The sequence below is a fragment of the Peromyscus leucopus genome, chromosome X (assembly GCF_004664715.2).
Source record: "Peromyscus leucopus breed LL Stock chromosome X, UCI_PerLeu_2.1, whole genome shotgun sequence".
In the NCBI taxonomy this organism is placed as follows: Eukaryota; Metazoa; Chordata; class Mammalia; order Rodentia; family Cricetidae; genus Peromyscus; species Peromyscus leucopus.
The window spans coordinates 113051095-113074072 of record NC_051083.1 but is presented as its reverse complement, the minus strand read 5'-3'; the positions used below and the strand labels follow the sequence as shown (position 1 = coordinate 113074072).

Below are 22978 nucleotides of genomic sequence, written 5' to 3'. Positions count from 1 at the left end.
AAGGATGACCCTCCCCCACTTAGACTACTACCAATAGTCAAGAGGGTGCCTGAACTAGCCTCCTCAGGTAATCTGATTAGTGAATATCCTAACTATCTTCATAAAGCCTTCATCCAGTAACTGATGAAAGCAGATGCAGAGATCCACAGCTGGGTGCCAGGCCAAGCTCCAGGAGCCCAATCAATGAGAGAGAGGAGGGATTCTATGAGCAAGGGACATCGAGATCATGATGGGAAAACTTACAGAGATGGCCAGCCATGAACTGTGAACCAATAGCTGTGGAGCTCCCATGGGACTCGACTAGGCCCTTTGGATAGGCAAGACAGTTGTTTAGCTTAACTGTTTAGGAGTGCCCTAGGCAGTAGGATCAGGATCCGTCCCTGGTGCATGAGTGGGATTCTTGGAGCCCAGTGCCTATGGTGGGATACACCTTGTGCAGCCTTGGTGCAGAGGGGAGAGGCTTGGATCTGCCTCAGAAGAATGTACCAGGCACTGCTGACTCCCCATGGGAGACCTTGCCTTGGAAGAGGTGGGAATGGGGGGTGAGTTGTGGGGAAAGGCTGGGGGGCAGGAGGAGGGGGGAGACAGGGATCTGTGGTTGGTATGTAAAATGAATAGAAAATTTCTTAAAAATAATAAAAGAAAGAAGTAAAAAAAAAAACCCTGAAAATCAAAACAAACAGAAACTCAATAAAAAGAAAAGTCAAATCAAAAAGTCCACATGCACAAATGTGACCCCCCCCACATACACATACATAATCAAAACAAAAACCCTTGTGGAGTTGATGTGTGGACCATTTACTCCTGGCATAGAACCTGGGGTATAGTTGCTAAACCCAATGACACACCATTGGAGAAAACAGATTTTTCCTATGCTAGTAGGTATCAATTGCAAATAGCTTCTCGGTTAGGGGTGGCACTCCTTGTCTAATTCCCTCTTGAAGTGCTGAGGCTCTATCTGGCATGAACCTATACTGGTCTTATGAGTGCTGCCACAGTCCCCAAGGACTCATGAGTGCATATGTCTTGTGTCTGAAAGGCACTACTGTCTTAGAGTCATGCATCACTTCTGGCTCTTACAATTATTCCAATTTCTCTTTTGTATAGAACTCTGAGCCTTGAGGGGTTTGATAAAAACATTCTATTTAGGATTGAGTGTTCCCAAATCTCTTACTCTTTGCACATTGTCCAGTTGTGGGTCTCAGTATTAATTTCCATATATTGCAAGAAGACTCTTCTCTGATGAGGTTTGAGTGATCTATGTGTAGCGCAATATGTCATTTTTGCTGTGTTCCTTTAGCAGAATAACAGTATTGGGTATTTCCCTAGGCCCATGCCCTATCTACTTTCGGGTTCTTGGCCTCTTTAGAAGTGTCAGATATGGATTCTACTTTATAGAGTGGGCCTTAAATCCAACCAAAAAGTGGTTGGTTATTTCCATAACATTTGTGCCACTATTGGACTAGTTTATCTTGCAGACAGATCACTGTTGCAGATCATGGAGCTTGTACCTGGGTGATGTTGATAATTACCTTTCTCTTCTGGTAGCATGCAGAGTATCTTTTAGCTCTACGAGTGCTAGCCAATAATAGAAGTGAAACTGCTAGTTTGGCACCAGCTCAACTTCTCTGTGTTCACTAACGTAAGTAAATGTTGTCTTTAACAATAGTGTCTCACTATCAGGTTTTGTAGAACAACCAGTAGCCTTGGCAATAGCCTGTGATGTTTAGGGCATTCCACGGGATATCTTTGGCTAGTGACTCAACAAGATGTAACCCATTTCTAGCAGTAGATGTTTTACTTGGTGGCAAAATACATCTACTTGGGGCATTGTCTCCTCCATTATATGGTGATTCCATTGGGATGCCTTCTATATTAGTAGGTTTCCCTTTGGAGTCACAGGCTTTAATGTTAGTTGTACCTCTCTGTCTACTCCCACGCAGTACCCATTTAAACTTCCTACTATTCTAGTTTTCCCTTTGCATCTCCATAATACTATATTCTATTTTCCATTCCTAGAAAGAGTCTCTCTTGCCCTTTGGTCCCTTACTAGGTACCTAACCTTTGTGGTTTTTCAGATTGTATCACACATATAGAAAGCCTAAAAGATAACATCCAAATATCTTTTAAGATATTTAAGATATTTATCTTTTAAGATAAAATATAAAATATTTGTCTTTTGGGTCTGGATTACCTCACTCAGGATTTTTTCTAGCTTTATCCATTTACCTGAAAAATTTATGATTTATTTTTTCTTAACAGCTGAATAATATTTCATTGTCTTATTGTACCACATTTTCATTATTCATTCACCAATTGATAGACATTTAGGCTATTTCCTTTTTCAGGATATTATGACTAGAACAGTAATGAACATGAATAAGTAATTCCCTGAGGTAGAATCTAGAATCCTTTGGGTATATTTCTGAGTGGCATAGCTGGATCTTGAGATAGATCTATTCCTAGCTTCCAGAGGAACTGCCACACTGATTTCCATAGTGGCTATACCAGTTCACACTCCTACAAGCAATGAGTAAGTATTCTCTCTTTCCTGAATCCTTGTCAGCACATGGTATTATTTGTTTTACTGATTTTGGTCATTCTGACTGGGGTAATTAAAATCTCAAAGTAGTTTTATTTTACATTTCCCAGATGGCTAAGGATGTTGAACATTTATTTACATGTTTTTCATGTATTTGTATTTTATCTTTTGAGAACTCTTTTATTAGTTTTCTGTATACCACTTTAAAAATTGATTATTTGTTTTCTTTCTTTTGTGGGGGGGGATTGAGACAAGGTTTTTCTGTGTAGTTTTGATGACTGTCCTGGATCTTACTCTGTAGACCAGGCTGGCCTCCAACTCACAGAGATCTACCTGCCTCTGCATCCTGAGTGCTGGGATTAAAGGCGTGTGCCACCACTGCCCAGCAGTTATTTGTTTTCTTGATGTCCAATTTTTATTGTTATTTATGCATTTTACATATTAGCCCTCTAACAGATGTGTAGTTGCTAAATATCTTTCACCATACTGTATCCTGCCACTTTGTCCAAATGACGATGTCCTTCGATATACAGACGTTTTTCAGTTTCATGAAGTCCCATTTATAATTGTTGATCTTAGTGACTGTACTATCATCTACCTTATTTTTTGAGACAGTTTTGTTTTTGAACTTGGAACTCACCAGTTTGGCTAGACTAGCTGGCCAGAACTCCCCAGATATTCTTATCTGCTTCCCCACTACTGGGGTTACAGGTGCATACCTCTGAATCTTGCCTTTATGTAGATGCGAGGGGCCTGAACTCAGGTCCTCAAATTTGTTGAGCGAGGACTGTACCTACTGAGCAATTGTCTTCATTTATAAACTCAATGTTTTTCCATATTTGTGGTCAATAGGTGTTAGGTGTAGTTTTGCAAGATATATAGAGTAGGAAGGAACTTATGTTGGCAAAAAGATCAGTCTATTTGGGATTTATTTAAAAACTATTAGATGAGTAGATATTGGAGTGTATTGTCTATTGGTTTTTGAGGCAATAGGTCTCAGCTTGCTGGGAGGAAGTGAGCATAAGATAAATATATATTTTATGCTCATTAATGTAACACTTGTTAGTACAGTTGAAAATGCTACTCAATAATAGAAATGAAACACAGATCTCCAATTAAGTGAGACAAAATTAACCTCTTACTAAAGGGTTTTCCATATATAGTGTTTTGGAAAATACCAAAAGTTCCTGAATTAATGAACTTTTAGAGGCAAAAAGGGTTTGAGGACTTTATAACTACCCATGAAACAAGGTTGCTGGAGTATGTCTGCTATGATTGGCCGACTTTCTGAAATATTGGGCTATTGTTCATTGTTTGGCTTTCAAAACCATGATTATGAACACAAAATGTCACTGACCAAAGACTGTGTTTCTAACTAGCTCTGGGGAATACTTGCTACTATGATGAAAGGAAAATCAGTCTTCATGGGGAAGAACAATTTTATGTTCATCACTGATCACTTAGCACAGTGTATTTTTAGAGCACAGAGCACCCAGTAAGCACCTGCAGAATAAATGGGCAGCATGTATGGGCCATATGAAACACACTGGTTTCTAGTTTGTAGTGATGAAGCTTCTCCCTGGACTGAACAATAGCATTCTTATCTTTTCTATAGCCGAACAAGACATTTTCATATTCATCATCATCTCATATGACCTTCACTTTAGGCTGGGAAATAAAGGAAGATTTAGAAGCAATCTCATTTGTGAGAGATAAAGGGAATACCCAGTGTTATGTATGTAGTGTGTGATCTCTAGACTCCATGTTTCTCTTTTTTTTTTTTTTTTTTTTTTTTTTTTGGTTTTTCAAGACAGGGTTTCTCTGTGTAGCTTTGCGCTCTTCCTGGAACTCACTTGGTAGCCCAGGCTGGCCTCGAACTCACAGAGATCCGCCTGGCTCTGCCTCCCGAGTGCTGGGATTAAAGGCGTGCGCCACCACCGCCCGGCCCATGTTTCTCTTTTAAAGGAGAGTGTTAGAGCAATAGAACAGAGATTCCAATCTGGTGTGAAGACATGCTGACCTTTCAGCCTTAGGTGGGTTGCAGACTGTTCTAGCTGCAAGAAACCTGGCTCATTTTGCTTCCATGTGCTGACAACCATTATTTTCTATGTGTGTCCAGTTGTGAAATGGGGTAAATACTATATAGAAGTGCATTTAGTTCAAATGTGTATCTTTAGAGATGGTCCATAACTCTTGGTGAAGTAAAACTAATTTATATCTGATTGTGATGTGTGAATACATAAAATGCTTCTACCCTCTATCACTCAAAGTTTAGGTGATTATAAAAACAAGGACAGAGCTACTAAGCTGGGTCAACAGGTAAAGGTGCTTGCTACTGATCTAAGTTTCATTCCTGGAATCCAATGGTAGGAGAGACCTGACTCCTGCAGGTTTCTCTCTGACTTCCACATGTGCCTACACCCATACATACACAGCCACCTCTGTGCTCCACACACACCTACACACATACACACAGAGACATACAAATAAGTTAGTAAGTATAAATTGGCAGTGCCATACTTTCTTAACAGGATTTAAATATTTGTGATATTTCATTTAAGGTGTTTGCTTGACTGGACTAAAAGTTACATGGATATTCCATGAAACAATATTTCTTGGTCTGTCTGTGAGGTATATCTTGCAGAGATCAGGATTCAGATTGGTGAGCTAAATGAAATAGATGGGCCCCCTCATTGTTGGTGAGTATCATTCCATCTGATGTATACTTGAATGCAACAAAAACATAGAAGTTTGAATTCATTCCTCCCTGGCTGCTTGGGTTGGGACATAGTATTCTTCCCTTTGGTGTTCTTTATTCTTAGCTCTCCAGACTTGAATTAGAATCAATTCCATTAGCTTTCTGCCTGTTGAGTCTTCAAACCACACTAGTGGCCTTCTTGAGTTTCCACTTTATAGGTGGCAGTTTGGAGGACATAGCCACCACAGTTACATAGCTCATTGTAATAGGACTTTTAGGACAAAGGCCCTGACCTGGTAGTCCTAACCAATTAGACTCCACCAGCTATCCAGCTATGTCACTTAAGGAGTTGAATAATGGTGAAAAGTAGAGAAAGGAGATTTCATTAATGCATGCATTGTTAAGTGGACAGAGAAGTCCAGTGACTAGAGGTTAATCTTCAATGTTCTTTAGATTTAAATAGAGGAAGAACTGGGGAAAAGAGACATGCATGATTAAGTAGTTCTAGTCAATCTGTGATCATTCTTTCCATCTCTGTCTCTTTCTCTTTCTCAGCAGTGCTGTGAATCTAACCTAGGGCCTTGAGCATGCTAGGCTAACATTCCAGTGCTGAGCTATGCCTCTAGCCTCTCAGTATATGTTTGGTCTGGTTGATCATTATCTCGATTCTGGTTCTTCAAGATAGTCCGAAGAAGCTATCTTGCTATCCTTGTCATTTGTCATTGCTTGAAAGGAGCAATGTGGTTCCCATGAGATAATTACTTATGTTCCAGGATGCAGTCTTACACCATATATAATTGCCCTCACTTGGAAGGAGTTATGTCCTGCAAGGCCTAGATAGTCCTTCAGTCCAAGGTGACTACAGATTTAGGGCAATGACTTTTCTCTGTGCTTTTCTTCTTGAAGGGGAATAAGACATACAGACAGACAGACACACAGACAGGCAAATATATTGATGGATTGAGTGACCTTAGTATGTCTATACAGATTCTAGCAGGAATCTCACCCAAAGTAAAGGAGACAGACACAAAATGAAGGCAGAGATGCCTGGCTTTTATCCCATTTGTAGTTTTCAGAGGGGTTTAAGTAAGGAGCTAGTGCTCTTTAGCAAGACCAGCTTCTCTTTTTCTCAAAGAAATGAGATCCATTGTGATATATATATATATATATATATATATATATATATATAATATATATATATCATCATTTTTATGCACATCCCCCTGTACCCTCTTATTTTCCTTCTTGGGGATTCCCAGAAAATCAGTTTCTAAGCACTCATTGTGTTACTTTATAATAAACCTCTTTATATTATATAGAAATAGATGTTTATTATCTGTCTGTCTGCCTGTCTATCTAGCTGTCATCTCCATTCTATTCTCATCATGTGGAGAACTGTAACTAACAGATTTTGGTATTGAGGTTGGTTCTAGATAAACAAAATATTGATGGTGAGTTTTATGAATTGGTCCTAGGGTTTATGGAACTGGCTCTGAAATATAAAGTGAAATTTCAGGTGCTAATGATTCTGTTTGTAGTAATGAAGAGAGTATCAGTCGTCTAGGTGTAACTTTGCAAAGAAGATGCATAACATTTCTGCACTGGATACTCTTAATCAGCCATTTACCACTTATAGGAATGAAGGGCTTGGCTAATGTGTATAAAGCAGCAGGACAGCTTTGGAAAACCAATGAGTAAAAGAAAATTAGTCTTTTGCTTCTAATGTCACTGAACAAAGTTCAGAAAGAAAAACTTGAACTCAGGGACTTGAGTTTCCAACTGAAGTGTCATGAAAATGTGTGCCCTGAGGGAGACCTTTTGTTACTGTATCTTCAGGACTAAGACTGCTGAAGTTCACTCTGGATGACTTTCCACACATGCTGAACTTTCAGGCCTGTAGGATATGCCACGTTGAAATGAAGGCATTGGTTGAAAAAGAACAAGATCCTGTAAGTTGGACTGAAGATGTATGAGACAACTCTGATAAAGATAGAACTCTGAGCCCATAAATTCTAGTGAGTCATCTTTGCTAGTGGAAGTGGTCTCCTCACCAGACTTAGAAAGTAGCCAATATAATACCACCCCTGGTCATCCTATCCTTCTTATCCCTCTATTAGGGGATTAACCCGGAGTTACCGGAAGAAATTATGATGAACTCTGAGGCAGTTACTAAGAATAAAATATTGATCTTCACCACCTTCTACAACCCCTATTTGCTTGCAAACATATAACTATTAAGTCCCTACAGACCTATAAATATAAGGTTAAAAATATGATCTATGAAGAGGTAGGTAAAATTCCAAAATAATCACTCAAGTTTTCTCATTTTTACAAGCTTCTGCTGAGAGAGAAAATATAGGAATGGATACTAAGAATATAAGACAATGTTGGGAGGAGCATACACTTGATCAGAATTTATGAATATGGACTCAATAAGTATATCACCCAAAAGTTACACCACTAATCTTTCTCCCAGTCTTCCTCAAGGGAACCTACAGGATTTTACTAGGGTAACTTTATACTGTGAAATTTTAATAATATAACCTTAAGGGTTCTGGACTGACACTAGTTCCAGGAGACTAAAAATATCATTGTGAACTAATAGTTGACCAGAGGTTAGTGAAGCTCAGATGATAAATGGAATTTTAGCTCATGGCTAATCTCACAGTTGACAAAATGACGCCTTGAACCCATTTTGTGGAAATGTGTCAGTTTCAGAATACAAAATTGGAATAGATGCACTTAACCCTTGTCAGAATCCACAATAGGTCATTCGTTCATTGACCTATGTATGAGAGCCATGATGACTAAAACAAAGGCTAAAAAGAAGCCAGCAGAACTGCCTATACCTGAAAAAGCAGTAAGCTAAAAGCAATGGTGTTTTCATAATATTGAACACTTTTTATAATTAAAATTAGTTTGAAATTCACCCCAGTCAGAATAGCTAACATTAAGGAAGCAAGTGAGAAGTGTTGCTGAAGATATGGGTTAAGGGGGTCCCTTACTCACTGCTAGTGGGCAATATAAACTGGTGCAGTCCTTATGGAAATCAGTATGGATGTTTCTCCAAAGAATAAAAATACAGCTACTAAAGACTCAGGTATGTCATTCTTGAATCTGTGCCCAAAGGACTCAAGTTCTACCACAGTGATACTTACATATACATGTTTACAGTTTCTCTAGTTACAATAGTTAGGGAATGGAGCCAGCTTAGATATTTATTCACAGATGAATGCATGAAAAAACTGCAGTATATATACACAATGGAACTTTATGCAACCATAAATAAAATGGAATTATTACAGTTGTAGGAAAATAGATGTAATTAGAAGTCATTTTGTTAAGCAAAATAAGCCAGGCTCCGAGACAAATATTGCATGTTTTCTCTCATATGCAGATCTTAGACTGTAATTTGTATGTATTGTGTGTGTGTGTGTGTGTGTGTATATGTATGTAGTGAGGTATGGGCTATGAAACTACAAAGGAGAACATCAGGGAGAAAAACCTTTAAGGGAGGGGGAAGATGATGGAAAGGGAGAAAGAAAAGGTAATGGAATACATATGACATGAAAGCAGAGGCAGCGGGCTCTTGTGAGGGAGCAAAGGCACCAACAGGAAGAGGTCAGCTGGACAGGAGAGGGGAATGAGATGAATAAGAACACTGCATAACTGAAAATGCCACAATGAAAACTATAATTTGGTATGCTTTCTGAGCAAACCTAATAAAAAAGCAATATCGTTTTTGTGCAGGAGGATGAAAAATAAATCTGACAAGAATTCAGTGTCCTTATATATCATTGAAAATTCTAGAGGTCTGGTGGTATGGGATAGAGATATCCTTCTAAGGTGAAGAATAACTGATTGCATGTTAGTGCTCCTGCAACTAAAAGAAGGGCTCTGAATTTTGAAGACAATGCATTTATCACTTTGAGTGAGTTATCCTAACCAGCAGTGAAGTGACCTAAAAGTCTGCTCATGTTTGGTGGGGTCCACAACAGGAGAAGTTTCTGCTACATATCCTGAACCAGCTGGCTTGATCAAACTGGATGACCTTTTAAAGTCTCAGTTACACTGCCATGTAGGTAGCAATGCCTTGCATATCCAGGAGGATTCTTCTAGAAGGCTTTGTATACTTTGTGACAGCATCCATAGTGCTCCCATATCCAAGACTGACTCGTCCAGGAATCAAGGGGGTAGAAGCGAGAGCAGCAGCAATTATCTCCACTGATCTAGTAGCCAAAATTGTGCTTCTTATTCTTGTGGCTTTATGCTGTTTCTGCTCAAAAGTCTTAGTTGTAAAATTCTTAGTTGGAACTCTTTCATCAGAAGAAACAGCAGTGATCATGTTACTAAAGTTAAGGGTGCTGGCCAGACACTTTGGACTCTTCATTCCTCTGAATCTATAGGTGGAGAACGAGCCTATGATGCTGGTTGAGGTGACTTATCCTGGCTATATTGGAATGCTACCTCTGAGTGGAGGTAAGAAAGTACATGTTTGGAATACAGAGGACCCTGTAGAGGTTTGAAACAAGGTGATTCCTTTGGGTGTCTTTTAAGGATCTGTGATTAAGATTCATGGAAATTTGCCAAGATTAGTAATAGTCAAAGCCATTCAGAAATGAAGGTTTGAAAGGCTCACAGGGAAAAAGTTCATGTAGCCAAACAGTATGTCAGGTATATTGAATATATTTTTAGGATACTTTCTTTTTTCCTCAATTATTTTAATTGGAAAGAGTTTTTTTTCATACAATATATTTTAATTATGATTTCCTCTCTGCCAACTCCTCCCAGGTCCTCTCCACATCTCCACATCCCCACCACCCAACTCTATTGCCTTTCTTTCTCTTTCTTAGAAAACAAACAGGCACCTAAAATAATAAAATAAGATAAAATAAAAACAAACAAATGAAAATAGGACAAACAAGCAAGCAAACAGAATGGGTTCATCTGCGTGCAATACAATTATAAGCCAAAAAACACCTGCACATTAAACAAATACTGACACAATTAGATTTAGAAATAGACAATTCAACAATAATATTTGGACATATCAATCCTTCACTTTGAAAAACAGGGCAACAAGAGAGAAAAATTGCAAGTTATTTGTATTGACCTAAGTGACATTTATAGGACAAAGCACCCAACAACAATGTGATAATATTTTCATATATATTATTGCTGCTTCTGTCTTGGATACTTTTCATTTCACCAAAGTCAAGTCTGTTTTATGTACTTGACTTTCCAAAACTTATGACTGATTTGAAGTGAGAACCTTTCAATTTGTTAGTAACATGTTTAGAAATGAATTGAGATAACTTTTTGTTGTGTTGTTTGTTATTCATTTGTTATTTTAGGGAATATTACACCCCAGAAATTGACACTGATTGCAGTTACAGAGAGTGACAGAGGCTGACAGATTGTTGTCATGTTTCCAGTTAGAGTTAAGCAGGGAAGCTTTTTCAAACCCATGAAAGCTAATTACGGTTGATGCACTGATACAGAGTTAGGCAGAAGTACAGAATTCTCCTTTAGCTTTTTTTATATTAGAAGCAGTGTTGGGGACTGCAGAGATGGCTCAGCAGTTAAGAGCACTTGCTGCTCTTAGAGAGGACCCGAATTCAGTTTCCAGCACCACACAGTAGCTCATAAATATCTATAACTCCAGTTCCAGGGGATCCAATGTCTTCTTCTGAGATATATGGTGCACATATATGCATTCAGGCTAAACACTCATACACATCAAATACAATAATCTTAAAAAGCAGTAGTATTAAAGATAATTTTTAATATATAGAAAAGTAGAGGGAACAGTGCCAGGACCCCCATATACCCATTAGCTGGCTCTAACTATCATCACTTCATTGTGACCCTTGCTTTGTTTATACTCCCTTACCTATTCTTCATTAATTTATTAGGTCTAGATATTATAAAATCCCCTTTTGTAAAATCTTGTAGTCAGGCAGAGGTACATGCCACCCATGAATTGAGTTATGAATTGGGAGGTCCAACCTCTGATTACTAAGGAATAATGCAATTTTTCTTGGCCTCAGATTCTTTCTGTGTAAAGAGGTTTAGTCTTCACATTGGCTCTCCACAATGTCTACACTGTACATTAGAGTCATTTAAAGATCTATAGGAAATTATGGAACCTTTGGGAGAGTGACCTTTCTTTAATATTTAAAGGAGAAGAGTAATGAAAAGGTGGGTCACTGCTCCTTCATTATAGTGATTGCTGTTTGTATTTCTAATACCTGCAAAATAGTACATAAAATATATTTTGTTACTTTTTCACTATACTTACATTAGATCTATATTAATAGCTTAAGTCATTATTATTAGTTACCTAATTTTGCCAAAATCATTCATTTCTAAAAAAATTATGCATATATAAGTGTGTATGTTTATTTTGCATGAGTGCATGTGCTTGCATTGAGCTGTTTTTCCAGGCCCCCACCCTCAAATTATACTTGTTTTTGTTGTTTATAGTTTGATTTTTTTCTTCTTGGTTTAATATGTGTTTCTGATAGGTTGTAGGAAGGAAGACAGGATTACTTGTAGTGCGTAGTGCTTAAAAGAAAGTACTTCAGTGTAATGATAACATGGATTAAAAAATTAATTACTTTAAATTTATATTGTATCTTTCCTCTGAAATCTCAAGCCCTCACATAGAGACTATAAAATTATGGGAACCCAGGAGCTAAGCCTTGGTGGAAAGAGTGCTGTATCAGGAAAAAAAAAAAAAAAGAAACATGTTCTGTTAGATGCAGAATCTTTCTACTCCAGACCCAATGAAGCACAATGTGCATTTTATTTTATTACTTATTAAAATATATGTGATTTGTATTAACATATACTAATTGTAAAAAGAAATAGGTTTCGTTGTCACATTCCATATATGCATAAGATATTCATGGCTCCTTCTATTATCTTATATCCTCTTTTCTTTCCCCTTCCCTTTCCCTTCTAAACCTCTAATAGTCTCTCTTTAGCTTTTATGTCCTTTCCCTGGATGTCACAAATGAGAGAAAATGTCACACTTTTCTTTTTGATAATTGGCTTATTTCACTTAACATGATTGATCTCAGAATATGTATTTAAAAAAGAGATCTGGTGCTAGCAAAATTCCTCAGCATGTAGAAGCACTTGCTGTTAACCCTGATAACCTGAGTTTGATCTCCAGGACGTACATGGTGACCAGAGAGAATTGACTTCCTGAAGTTGTCCTGCAAGTTTTACATGTGTACATGGCAGGTGAGTCCCCACTCTTCTCCATGAATAAACACTTAAAAAGAAATACACATGATTCATATGCACATAACATTGAGAAAATCTCTATTTTATGTCCTCAAACTATTTTAGCTGTTCCATTGATACCAGCTATTTACTCACCTTGTGATAATGAGAGATGGGGTTAATATTCCAACTATAACCTAGGTTGGGAACTCAGAAATGACTGTCCTCAGGGTCCAGCCTAGGCTATAAAATAAGTAGCACAAAATGGGCCTTAGAATAATTAGTTCTGGCTTCCTGGAAACGTCTTTTTTTTTAAAAAAAAATTCTATCAATTAATCTCAGTGGTGTCTTGGTTTAACTTTTCTGTACAACACTCATTTCAAATGATGTCATCATGTGGCCCTTTCTTTCTACTCTTCTATTCAATTAAAATATAATCATATCATTTCTTCCTTCTATTTCCTCTCTCCTACCCCTCCCACATGTCCCCTACTCTCTCCCAAATTCACAGCCTCCCTTTTACAAACCATTGTTACACACACGTAAAAATGTATAAAGACATACATACAGCCTGCTGAGTCAGTTGTTCGGTGTTGCCTGCATGTGTATGTTTCTAGGGATGACGTTTCATTTTGGATAACCAATTAGGGCTTATCCCTAAGGAAGTCTAGTCCTTGACTCTCAGCATTTGTTAATTACTTGTAGCTCTTCACCTAGAGGTCGGACCCAGTGAAAGTTTCCCCATCTGTGCTAAGTTGTCAGCTATTGTTGGAATTGTTCAGGCATTCTTCAGGCAGCCATATTTTTGAGATGTGGGAGAAGTTTCCTCGTCATTTCTAGGATACACAATTTCACAGTAGACATTTTGGGCCTGTGACTCTTACAATCTTTCTGCCCCACTTCTAATTGGTCTTAATAATAAAAACCCAGAGTCAGATATCAGGGTGAAAGCTGAAAGATCAGTAGCCACAGAAAGACTTCTTACCTCTAGGAATCCTCAGACTGAAAGGGGCCAAGCTCCTCTTCCCACCCTGCCTTATCATATCACTTCCTCTCTCCACCCAGTCATATCACTTCCTGTTTCCCCTCTGCAAGTGCTGGGATTAAAGGTGTGTGCTTTCCAAGTATTGAGATCTAAGGCAAGTTTTATTTTTGAGGGCACAAACAAAATATCACCACACACTTGCACATTGTTCCTTGAACCTTAGGTGCAGGAGTATGTATCAACTGGGAGTGGACACTTCGTGATAACTTGTTCTCTGTGTTTTGACTGGTTGTGATTTTCTAAAATTGTCTCCTATTGCAAAGAAAAATTTATTTGATGAGAAATTAGAGCTACACTTACCTGTAGGCATAAGGATAAATATGTAAAGTGAAGTTTGAAAATTATGCTTGTTTAGGAAAATGGTGGTACTAGGTTCTCCTTTAATGTCTATGACCTCTCCAGCCATGGGTAGGTGGCTACATTTCCAGTCAGTATCAGACATGGTTTTCCTCCTGTTGAGTGGTCTTTCCTCCAATTAGCTATTGGTTACCCCTAAGATAAAAGTGCCACTATTGCACCATTGTGGAAATGTTTCCAATCCAATTATTGTTGCACCATTGTGGAAATGTTTCCAATCCAATTATTGTTGTAGTTCATAGGCTTCACAGTTGTGTAGCTGAGCAGGGATACAGAATACTCCTATCTTTTAGAAGCTTGCACAGTACCTTCTGATATTCCTTAAGAATGAGGCTTCCAGATTAGTTCCAGCTTGATTCCTCCAAATTCATGTCTTCAGCAGCAGAGCCTTACCTTCAAATTCTGGGAGACAACCAAGGGTAACAGTAATAGCCTATATTGTTTTGGAGGAGATCGTGAACTCCCCTGATCAACAACTTGAGAGGTTTCTCATGAACAGTAGCAGGATTTTTGTTAGATAGTCCATGGTTTGTGGGGGGTGGGAAGCATTGTCACTCCAAGTGACATAACTTCATATATCTATCTATCTATATCTATCTATCTATCTATCTATCTATCTATCTATCTATCTATAACTTCATATATATATGTATATAGTGTGTGTGTACTCATATACATGTGTATTATATGCAATTTTAGGTAAATATAAAATAATGACTCCTTACATCTTTTTCAAGCATCCCTAGTGTTATTTATCCCTCCTCCCTCCCTCTCCTTCTGTATTACCCTCTGTCTTTCTTCCCTGTTAAAGCCTCGGCCCCATTATCCAATTTCTTCCTTCATAACACTCATCATTTCTCACCCTAGAGCTCCTTCTGCACCTCCTTGGTACCTTTTTATTTTCCTTGTTTCTGTGGTTACTCCATATTATATACTCACATTTATAGATTCAGAGCTAAGAACCACAAATGAGAGAGATAGCATGTGACATTTGTCTTTCTGAATCTGGGCTAGGTTACCTCACCCAATATAATCTCTTTAGTTCCATCCATTTAGTAGCAAAATTCAGGACTTCATTTTTACTTACAGTTGAGTAGTATTCATTATGTATATGTATCACATTTTCATTATCTATTCATTAATTGAAGGACAATTAGGTTGTAAAAGAACAGCAATGAACATGGCTGAGCAAGTACCTATGGAGTTAGGATGTCAGCTCCTTTGGGTATATACCAAGGGGTGATATAGCTGGGTTATATGGCAGATTTATTTTTAATATTTTGAGAATTCTCAAAACTGATTTCCAGAATGACTATATCAGTTTTCCAATTCACCAACAGTTAATGAGGGTCCCTACTTACCTACAGACCCATCAGCAGCACCTGCCTTCATCCTCTTCAGTAGCCATGTTTATCTCTGGTAGCATACCTTGTTCATAGGTCCACTCTGATGACCCTTCATCCCCTAGTCCACCTGTACCGTATCTAATTTCTAGGCCTTTCCTGAGCTTCACATCTGCACAAAGATTCACCTCCATGAATCCTTAGAACCTCTCCTAATGGTGCTATCCTCAGTCTCTAGGCCTTGCCATATAGCCTGTATGCTGACCTAGCCTAAGGCAGCCTAAAATCTTATATCAGATATACACAACCAATGAAAGATGCCCATATGGGCAGTATCATTGAAAAAGCAATATAAAAGGTCAAGACAGTACATCTCTCCCCAAACCTATAGAAATGTTCTCTAATGAAAATTACTAAGTTAAATCACAGGACATAGAATTCAAAAGAACAATTATAAACTCGAAGAATTCAAGGAGTTTAAAAAAGACACAAACTAATAGTTAAATGGACTTAAGGGGCATAACGTGAACATACAGTTGAATGAAATGATGAGGAAAATCCAGGATTTCTACTCTTTATTATCTACTAAGTCCCCTTACTATGGGCCCAAAATATACCACAGTGACATAGTCAGACCCAGTGTTAGAACAGACACTCCTCGGTAGGGCTTGTGACTGAGCCACAGAAGCTCTCCAAGTCTGATTAAGATTAACCCTTCCTATATCTTTCCCACCTCCACCACCCAAGGAAGGTTATATTTTCCTATTGACAAGCCTAATTTGTCAATCAAAGTTTTACATCTGGGACAGAGTGATCTGTTAAGTCATTTATCCTAGTCTGTTGTGTGATGCCAAAAATACTACAGACTGGGTCAGTTATAAGGGAAAGAGGGTTTTTTTTTTGGTGCACGTTTCCCTTTTTTAAAAATGATTTATCGTTATCATCATCATCATTTTAATATCCAGACCACAGTTTGTCCTCCTTCCTCTCCCCCCAGTCCTTCCCCCCACATCCCCCTTCTGGCCCCCTCATTTACTCTTCCTCCAGTTCTATTCAGAAAAGGGTGGGCCTCCCATGGATATCAACCAAATATAGAATATTAGGTTGCAGTAAGACTAGGGACCTACCCTCATATTAAGGTTGGACAAAGCAACCCAGTATGAGAAATAGGGTCCCCCAAACCACTAAAAGAGTCAGAGACAGTCCTTGCTCTGACTGTTAGGAGTCTCACAGGAAGACCAAGCTATATACTGTAACATATATGCAGAGGGCCTAAGTCAGTCCCATGCAGGCTCCTTGGCTGTGGGTTCAGTCTCTGCAGGCCCCTATGAGCCCAGGTTAGTTGATTTTCTTGTGGTGTCCTTGATCCTTCTGGCTCCTACAATCTCTTCTCCTCCTCTTCTGCAAAATTCTTCAATCTCTGCCTAATGTTTGGCTGTGGGTCTCTGCATCTGTTTCCACCAGTTGCTGGATGACACCTCTGTTATCTGATGACAATTGAGCTAAGCACCAATCTATTGGTATAGCAGAGTATCATTTGGCATCATTACATTGCCTTTTTTTTTTTTGCCGGTTATGTTTGGTTCTATGCTGGTTCTCTGGGCTATCTAGCCTCTGGGTCCTGGTACTCCAGGAAGTGTCACGGATGGGCTCCCTCTCATATCATAGGGCTCAAGCTGGACCAGTCATTAGTTGGCCACTCCCACAATTTCTGCACCACCTTTACCCCAAGCACACCTTGTAGTCAAGAGAGATTGTAGGTTGAAGGTTATGTGGCTGGTTCTGTGTCCCAATCCCTCCACTCGAAGTCTTGCCTGGTTATAGGAGATGGGCAGTTCAGGTTATGTATCCCCTATTGCTAGGAGTCTTAGCTAGGGTCACCCTTGTAGATTCCTGGGACTTTCCATTGCATTAGGTTTCTACATCACCTTGAAATGCCTCTCCTTTCCAGTTGTCTCTTCCAATATTTTCCCCTTCCATCTCCCCAACCTGATCCCCTCCTGTTCCTACCCCAGCCCACCCCCAGTTCACCCACAAAATCTATTCTATTTCCCCCTCCAAGGAAGATCCATGCATCCCCCTTGAGCCCTCTTTGTTACTTAGTTTCTCTGGTTCTGTGGGTTATCTCACTCAGGATGATTTTTTTTTCTAGTTCCATCCATTTGCCTACAAATTCCATAATTGACAGCTGAATAATAATCCATTATGTAAAGGTACCACATTTTCTTTATTCTTCAATTGAGGGACATCTAGGTTCTGGCTACTATGAATAAAGCACAAGATCAAGCTAGTCAGTGTTATAATATAGAGGGGAAGGGACGCATGCTCCTCTACCCCTCACTGAGGAACTATAGACAGGTGATGGCTTCTAGGGGAAGGAGAGCCAGTTTTCTTTAAGGGTGTGGCTCCTGGTAAGTCCACCACACTACACTGGATGGCCCCATAGCCGTGATAATATGGGCAGCACAAATTGGAGTCAATGGGCTTTTAGAGAAAGAAAAGAATGACATAAAGTTGGGAGAGGTTGGGAAGGTGGGGAATGGATCTGGGAGGAGTTAGGAGAGGAGTGCAGGGTAAATATGATCAAATGCATTGCATGAAGTTCTCAAAGAATACAAATATTATATTCAAAACTCTCATACTGAATATTATATTTCTATATGTTTGGAAGAGGAAAAAATCGTGTTCATACCACCATTATTTCAAGAAAAATTCCAATTGAAGTTTATCTTGACTACTAATTGTGTGATATTCCTTTAGAGATATTTACCTATTATCCTCTACCCATCATAGAAGCAAGTCTGAGAATCACTGAGTGTGCTAAGAATTATGCTAAATGATGGGATATAGAGATGACTAAAGTACGGCCCTGTTCTCCAGCATCATAAAATGGGGGCTATAAAATATGCTCAAGTAGACATCAAGTTCCTGGAGGGCATGGTGCCATCCCCTACTTGTCACTGAATCAATAAAACACACAGCTTTCTCTTGTAATGATCACTTCATTTACCAACCGTTGGCTGAGTTGCTCACCCTGTATGTCAGACAGTGCTGGGAGCTGAGGAAAGAATGATAAATCAGATACATTCTCAGCCCTCAGGTGAACCTTCTGATGGGTGAGACAATGAAGCAGAGACTCCCAAGCCACTGAGGGCACTCCATGCTGCTGGGAAGCAGTAGAAGCAGTGATTTGTGGAAGGAATGAATTCCATATGGGGTAACATCTAAGACTGAGTAACTATAACTTTGGGGAGCATATCACTTAAAATAACAGTGAAAATATATATCGCTGCTGTAGTTTGACTCTGAAACATTCCCCAAAGGCTCATGTGTTATAGGCTTGGTTGCCAAACTGTAGTAGCATTGCAAAGTTCTAGAAGTTTTCTTAGGTGAAGGCAGTTGGGAGGAAGTTAGAGGTGTGTCTTTGAAAGGGAAACTGAGATCTGAGCTCCATCTTTTTTCATGTTGTCTCTCTTTCTGTCTTTTGCTTCTAGCCCACCATGAGGTAGACAACTTTGCCTCATCCCAAGTCCCTCCATGATGTTCTCCCTCAACACAGGCCCAAAATCAACAGAACCAGCCAACTGTGGATGAAACCTCTAAGTCATGAACCCAAGTAAGTTTCTCTTTTCTGTAAGTTGTTTATTTTACCACAGTGACAGAAAGCTAACACATATACAACAATTAAAGGGGAGCTCCCCTTTCATTTGAAGTAATGTTGTGTGTGTGTGTGTGTAAAAGATGTTTTTAATGGAACCTATGACACACTTATGACAAATATCTCTAGACTGAAATTGGCAAGGTGATAGTAGCTTTCATTGTTTTTACATTATCAGTTTATTCATTAATAAACTCAAATAACAACCAACAAAACAGAACAAAAAATCCTGCATTTAAAACAATTAAAATTTGCCATTTAAATCAAAGGTGATGGTAAGAACTGCTTTTGTGGTCCTTATCTAAATGCTCGCCTCGAGGATGCTAATGTATTGAGATTGAAGGGGCCTGACAGTTTCTTAGGAGGAAGAGTTTGTGGTCCTCACTCCCACCACTACTGTGGAGAAAGTGTTGTCTTCCACCTTCAGTCAAGCAAAATAGCTGCTTTAATAAAACCCTATGGCAAGCTTGACCTGTAAGCCTTGAGTTTGTGGGATGGGCACACATTCTAGCAAGAGACACTGTTGCTATATTGAGATCAGAGAGAAAAGAGCTATATTCCGACTAAGCTCTCTTCTCACTTACAAGAATAAAAACTTTCTGTGACCAAATTTGAGACTCATGTATATGTTGCTCTGAAGAATTAAAAAATACATTATATGAAATTCTCAAATAATAAATTAAAAAAATTCCCAAGCATATTTGAACGTTCTTGGTCTCCTGAGAGTCTTTGTGGCGTCCAATAGTCCAATGCCTTGCACCTAAGCCTTGAATGCATTAGTATCAACTAAAGAAAATATTTTATATAAAAGAAGTTGAAAGGCCTCACTGGGGCTATTTATAAGGAACCATCGAACATGCCCCATGAAATAAAGGATTTGTCAGATCCTGGATATGCCAAGATCAAAGAAGATTTTTTTACTAGTTGTGATGTTTAATTTTATGTTTCAGTTGTTTGGGCCATGGGCTGCCCACAGGTCTAGTCAAATAGTCTTCTGAGTGTGTCTGTGAAGATATTTTGGATGAAATTAACATTTGCTTGGTCCAGAGAAAAACATGTTGTTTTCTTTAATGATGATGGGCCCCATTCAATCACCTGAAGTGCCGAATAGAAAATAATGACCCTCACCAAGCAAGAAGGAGTCTATCCTTTGTGCTAGGACATTGGATCCCCCACCCCACCTTTGGACGCAAGCTGAAATATTGGCTCTTATTGGTTTCCCTTTTTTATTTTTCAAAAATATTTTAATTACTTTTTTTTGTAATTTCATACAATGTATTTTGATCACATTCACCTCAGCTTCTCCCAGTGACTCCTCCCAGATCCATCTCTACCTTACCAATACCCAACTTCATTTTATCTTTTCTATATAATAATCCATGAACTTAAATTTGTGTTGCTCATATACTCATGAGTTTAAGGCCATCCACTGGTGTGTGGTTGATTTGCTAGGAGCCACACCCTTAGAGAAAAGTGACTCTCTCCCTCCCTTAGAAGCCATTAACTATCCTAAGCCATGAAACCCTCCCTACTTCATGCTAGAATGTGGACTTACTTGACTTTTCGGTTTTCACCCTTATTGCCTTTTGATGGAAAATGACACCAGCTCTTCTGAATCCCTTACAGGACTTGAGACTTGTCACCCTCCATAACTGGTTTAACCAATTCCTTATAGGACACCTATACTATGTATTCTATATAAGCACATGTATACTATTACACCATCTTAGTCACTGTTCTATTATTGTGAAGAGACACCATGGCCAAGGTAATCCTTATAAAAGAAAGCATTTAGTTGGGGGCTTTCTTATAGGTTCAGAGGTTTAGTTCATTATCCTCATGGTGGGGAGCATGGTGGCACACAGATAGATATTGTGTTGGAGAATTCTGCATCTTGATCCATAGGCAAAAGGACGGGGGGGGGGGCCCGCGGTTCTGTGGTTGTGAAACCTCAAAGCCCACCCCCAGTGACATACCTCCTCTAACAAGGCCATACCTCCTAATATTTTCAAATAGTTCCACTCCCTGGTGACTAAGCATTCAGACATATGAGCCTATGGGGGCCATTCTTATATGAACCACCACATATATTATATATCCTAATATCTTTATGCATTATAAATATATAGTATAGTTCTATATTTCCCATTTATTCTTTTTCTCTGAAGACCATTAATTAGATCTGTTAGGTAAAACCCATGTTATCTCTTATCTGTTCTTCCTCTCTAGGTTCTACCCATGAGTGAACAATTTAGTGGGGAGGAAAGAAGAAGAAAAATATTCATGTTTGCGGAAATGCGGTCACTGTCTTTTTCTCTATGACTGGCAAGAAATATGATCTTGTATGGAAACTTCCTTTCTCCTTGTGAGTGCCAAGAAATATGATCTTGTCCATCAGAAGACACACCTGGATTAGAAGACAAAAAACCATTTGGCTCCAGTGCTGCTAAATATTACTTGAGATATGAAAAAGTGATCCAACTTTCCTGGAACCTGTGTTTTCAAATCAACGAAATTGGGCTTATATGTTTCTACCTTGACTCTCTTAGAGTTGTTAAAGGCTCTAGAGAGATGGCTCAGTGGTTAAGAGAACTTGCTGCTCTTCTGAAGGACCTGAGTTCTGCTCCTGACACTGACAGTGGATGCTCCACAATTGCCTGTAAACTCTAACTCCAGGGTCTCTGACACCCTCTGGTTTATATGGATACTCACATGCATATGACATGCACACAGAGACATACACATAAAATAAAAACAAATATTGAAAACATGACTTGCTAAAAATGAAATCATGAAATTTTCAGGTAAATAGATACAAGTGGAAAATATACTGAGCGAGGCACCCCAGATCCAGAAAGACAAATGCTGCATGTTCTCTCTTATTTGTAGTTCTAAGCTCTGAATCTTTAGATTTGCATATACAACAAGAGGTAAAGGGGTCATAGAGAGGGGTGAAAAGGGAACTCTAGAATGGGGGAGAGTATGAGGCTGGTGCAATGAAGAAGTTAATGGGAAAATAGGGAGACTTTAACTGCAGAAGTGGGTAAAAGGTTAATATAGGAAGAGAGGAAGGAAGGAGTGATAACACCAAAGATGCTTGAAAAAGCCATAGGGAAACATATTATAAACTTACTTAAAATACATACATACACACACACACACACACACACACACACACATATATATATATGTACATATATGTATGCATATGCATATAATTTTAATTGAGTTATGCCACATGGGATGATGGTGCTTACCCCAAGAGCCATGCACTATCTAACCTCAGTGCCAGGCATGGGAAACCTCCCCTTAACTTGTTGGTTGGGAGTTTACAACGGTCTCCCAAAACAATATGAACTATTATCATTGCTCTTCATTGTCTTCCAGAACTTGAAGGTAAGGGCCATATTGCTGGATATACCACAGGGCTTCACAGAATCAAGTTGGAACAGGCCTGGGTATGTCTTTACTGATGACTGGCCCTCATATTACCAGAGGGTACTATGCTAGCTGCCAAGGGAATAGAATAATCAATAGTTCTACACAGTTAAGGAGCCTATGAACTACAGCAATGAGTGACCCAGAAAGATGCTCCCAGTGTTGCAATAGTGGCACTTTTTTCTTGGTAGTAACCAACATCTGTCTAACTGGACTTAAGGCCCACTCAACAGGAGAGAATTAATGACTGGTGCTGTAAACCTAGTCAACTACCCACAGCTAGATAATTTATAAACCCTAAAGGAAAACCTATTACATCTATTTTCCTAAACTAATGTAATACCTAACTATAATTTAAGTACTTATCCTTATGCCCACATATCAGTGTAGCTCTCACTCATCATCAAAGAATCTTCTTCTTCTTCTTCTTCTTCTTCTTCTTCTTCTTCTTCTTCTTCTTCTTCTTCTTCTTCTTCTTCTTCTTCTTCTTTTTAACAAATGGAGACTATTGCAAAGATATACAACAGGTCAAAATGTAGAGAATAAGAGACCTTGGGGGGCAAAGTCCCAACTGATACATGCCACCTCTACACCTAAGACTCAGGGAACATTACATAAAAGGGGATGGAAAGATGACATGAGTCAGAGGACCAGGACATCTGCT

General features: G+C 38.9%; 1 long non-coding RNA gene across 1 annotated transcript; it reads left to right on the top strand.

The window, feature by feature from the left end:
* Positions 1–11501: 11501 nt before the first annotated feature.
* Positions 11502–21978, top strand: LOC119086657. The gene is made up of 4 exons (XR_005090006.1): positions 11502–12491; positions 17371–17431; positions 18713–18834; positions 21106–21978. It is a non-coding gene; the product is annotated as an uncharacterized LOC119086657 (long non-coding RNA).
* Positions 21979–22978: the final 1000 nt, after the last annotated feature.